This window comes from Propithecus coquereli, unplaced genomic scaffold, assembly GCF_000956105.1.
Source record: "Propithecus coquereli isolate 6110/MARCELLA unplaced genomic scaffold, Pcoq_1.0 Scaffold155, whole genome shotgun sequence".
NCBI classification, from domain to species: domain Eukaryota; kingdom Metazoa; phylum Chordata; class Mammalia; order Primates; family Indriidae; genus Propithecus; species Propithecus coquereli.
In genome coordinates, this window is record NW_012139969.1 from 2,880,644 (window position 1) to 2,885,088 (window position 4,445).

The window sequence follows — 4,445 nt, forward strand, 5'->3', positions numbered from 1 at the left end:
TTTAGTAATATTTGTTTTGTGAATCTGGGCACTCCAATGTTGGGTGCATATATATTTAGGGTCATAGTATCCTCTTGCCAAATTGATCCCTTTTTCATTATATAATGACCTTCTTTGTGGGTTTTTTTTTTTTACTGTGTTTGATATAAAGTCTGTTTTATCCGATATAAGTACCTGCTCACTTTTGGTTTCCATTTGTATGAAATATCTTTTTCCACCCCTTTGCTTTCAGTCTCTGTGTCTTTACGGGTGAGTTGGTTGGATCATGTTTTTTTATTCATTCTCCCAATCTATATCTTTTAAGTGGAGCATTTTACCCATTTATATTCAAGGTTAACACTGATAGGTGAGGTTTTATTCCTGTCATATTGTTAATTATTTTTTAGTTATTTTAGAAATTCTTTCTTATTCTTTTTGTCTTTGTGGTTTGATGAAATTCTGTAATGTTGCCATTTGATTCCTTTCTCTTCCTCCTGTGTGTGATTGTTTTATAAAACCTGTAAGTTTTATATTTTCATGTGTTTTCATGATGGTGAATATCAGCATTTTATGTTCATATTTATGGTCCCTCTGAGTACTTTCTGTAGGGCCAGTCTGGTGGTGACAAATTCCCTCAGCATTTGCTTATCTGGGAAAGACTTTATTTCTCTTCATGAAGCCTATTCTGGCAGGATATAAAATTCTTTGCTGACAGTTTTTTTTCTTTCAGCACTTCGAAAATACCATCCCATTCTCTTCTGGCCTGTATGGTGTCTGATGAGAAGCCCACGGTTAGTCTGATGGGGTTTCCTTTATAGGTGACTAGCCACTCTTCTCTTGCTAATTTTAAAATTCTTTCTTTCACTTTGACTTTAGACTTTCTGAATATAATTTACCATGGTGAAGTCCTTTTTACAATGTATTTGCCTGGGGGTCAGCGGGCCTCCTGTGTCTGGATATCTAACTCTCTTGCTAGACTTAGGAAATTTTCACTGATTATTTTCTTAAATAGGTTTTCTAAGCTTTTCAATCTCTCTTCCCCCTCAGGAATACTGATAATTCCTAAGTTCAGTTGCTTTATGTGGTCCCAGATGTCTCAAAGGCTTTGTTCATTATTTTCTATTCTTTTTCCTTATTTTTGTCTGACTGGATTATTTCAGAAGATCTGTCTTCAAGTTATGAGATTCATTCTTCTGCTTGGTCTAATCTATTATTGAAGCATTCAAACATTTCATATTTCCTTTAATGAGTTTTTCAGTTCCAGAATTTCTGTTGGTTTTTTTGTGAAATATCTATCTCCTTAGTGAATTTGACATTCATATCCTGAACTGATTTTCTGATTTCTTTGTATTGTTTTTCAGTTTTCTCTTGTATCTCATTGAGCTTCTTTAAAATCAGTATTTTTAATTCTTTGGCATTTCAAGGAGTTCTTTTTGATGGAGATCTTTTGCTGGACAACTGCGGTCCTTTGGTGGTGTCATTTCCTTGCTTTTTCATGTTTCCTGTGTCTTTCTGTTCATATATGCACATCTGGTGTAGCAGTCACTTCTTCCAATTTTTTGAAATTGCTTTCAAAGGGACGAATTTTTTCCTGAAGATGTATAAATGTTGGTTGAGTAGGACACTCTGGCTTTGATTTCGGGTGCCTGCAGTAGTGTGATCTTTATATAATTTCTTTATGAGTACACAGGGTCAGTAGTATCTGATTGGTGGCTTAGGGAGCAGTTATTAGTTGTTGCTGTGGTGAAGTTTTGCTGGGGACTTAGACACCAACTGAGGCGATCTTCATGCCTCGGGGGTGGCAGCAGTGTGCCTGTTTTTAAGCCCCAGAGCAGCTTATGTTGGCACTGGTGTTAGTGGATCCCAGAGGGCCAATTCTTGGGTCTCCTGGTGGCTTGTTCAGAAGCCAGGGGTGGGAGCAGTGGGCCAGGTGTGTGGGCAGGGTCTGAGGCCCCTGGCAGCTTATGTGATGTGGGTGATGGCGGTGGTGGTGGTGGTGGAGCAACCCACTAGGACCCAAAGGGTGTTGGTGTTGCTGGTAGCCACGCTGGGTTGGGTGGGCTGGTCTCCAGTCCCACAGCCACCTATAGCGTGGTGGTGGGTATGGTCCTACATGTGCTTAGGCAACCATGGTCCTCCCTGTCCCTCAACAGCAGCGTGGCAGCTACAGCTGCATCACCTTAAATTTGGCCCAAGGGCAGGTATAGCCCAGTGTTAAACTCTCCAAATGGCACCAGCTGTGGGCCTGCAACCAGAGAGGACACGGTTCCTCCCAGGCAAGTGACATGGGCAAGAAGTTGTAGGGAGTGTAGTCCACTCACATCTCAGCCTCACGGCAATCCATAGCGGGGCAGCAAGTATTGTCCCAGGAATGCACAGGAGAACCTGTTCCTCCTGGGCTAGGTGGTGGCTACAGTCACATCAGCCTCAACTCAGACCGAGTGGGGTCCATGCTGGCATTAAACTCTCAAAATGGCACTGGTTGTGGGCCTGCACCCAGAGAAGGCAAGGCCCTGTTCAGCTGAGCAGTGTGGGCAAGAAGCTGTGGGGAGTGTGTGGTCCACTCGTATCTTGGTCTCACAGCAGCTGGTTGCGGGGCAGTGGGTACTGTCCTAGGTATGCTTAGGAGAGCCTGGTTTCCTTGTCCCTCTTTAGCCAGCTCCAGCAATGGCTCCAGCAGTGTCAGCCCAAACTTGGCCTGCAGCCTAGCATTAAACTTTCAAAATAGTGCCTTGTGTCTGTGACCAGAGAGGGTGGGGCCCCTTCCAGGCAAGCAGTGTAGGCAAGAAGCTGTGGGCAAGTGCAACCTACTCTCATCACAGTCTTAAGAGCAGCCCACAGCAGGGCGGTGGGGACCTTCCTAGGGTTGCATGGGAGCCCCCAAGTCTCCTTTGTCCTTTCTCAGAGCACTGCACTAGCAGCAGCTGCACCTCTAGATTCTGGATATCGAGGCTGTGAGAATGGCACCCAGCTGGAGGTGCTCTAGGTTCGGGTGCCTGTGGGATTCCGTGTGGGTTCCCTTTCCGCAGCTAGAAGTATCTGTGCAATCTCTAGGCAGCTGCCTGTGTGAGGCCAGAGGCCCACCTGATCGAGGGGTTCTTCCGTAGTCATTTTAGAGTGTGAAGCCCTGGGGACTGTTTCCCTGCCTCCAGAAGCTTCTCCTGGTTCTCAGCCATTCCCTGGCCGGGCAAGCTGCCTTGAACCTTTTACTTAGTTTTGGTGCTTCCAATCACTTATCTGGTGAATCCTAGCATTCTCTCCTGGATGATCTGTTCAAAATATATTTATTTACTATTCTGTTTCCTCCTTGTGGAGGAGGCACGTACTACCTCCGTCTCATCAGCCATCTTCATCCTCCACCCATTTGTAAGTGTTGACATCTAACCTAGATGCCTATCAAGATACAGAATGTCTCCATCACCCCAGGTATTTCCTTCATGCCACTTCCAAATCATCCCCACCCCACCCCTAAACCTCCACCCCAGAGCAAACAGTTGTAATTTTTTTCACCATAAATTAGTTTTGCCCATTCTGGAATTTATAAATGGAATTGTTCAGTGTTTGGTTCTTTGTATAAAGCTTCTTACATTTAGCATATTTTGAAATTATGTTGCATGTGGCTGATTGTTTTTATAGTTAAGTATATTCCACTATGAATACAAAGGTTTTCACTTTGGTGTTTTCATAAATGAAGCTATCAAGTGTGTGTTTGTGTTGACATACTGTCACTTCTGCTGGGTAAACCCTGTAAGAGTGAAATTGCTTGGTGAAAATTCCAAAGGTTGGTGGCTGGACCCTTTTACACACCCACCAACAGTATATGACAGTTGTGGTCACTTCTGATTTTGTCAACATTTGGAGTTGTCAGTGTTAAATTTTAGCCATTTTGATGGGTATACAGTGGCATTTCAGTGTGGTTTTAATTTGCATTTCCCTGATGACAAATGATGAGCACTTTTTCACATGCTTGTTGACCATTCATATACCTTTCTTTGTGAAGTGTCCAAATCTTTTGCCCATTTTTTTTTCAATTGAGTTTTTTGTATATGTTGTTGTTTGGATTGTTAGGTTTTTTTATTTTTTGAGTTTACCACTGCCAGGCTGAAAACAGATATTCTAAAAGGTGGCGATTATAAAGGAATACTAACTGATGAGGAATAAAATTAAGATTTTTTATGAAATAAGAAAAGATACCTCTCAGTGGCTTTATTTAGTAGTAAAGAACTTAAATTATTTTATCTCCAATCCTTAGGTGATTTTTGCGAAAGATGTAAAAATATCTCCGCTTTTCAAGTAAAACCCGATAGAGATGATTTTTTAGCTTCTGCATACAGAATTTGAAGCTTAAGTCATACTATTTTATTAACACATATGTGTTGATATATACCTTCTTTAACCTTATATTAATCCCATAATACATCATGTCATTCTTTTTTTTTTTTTTTGAGACAGAGTCTCACTCTCTT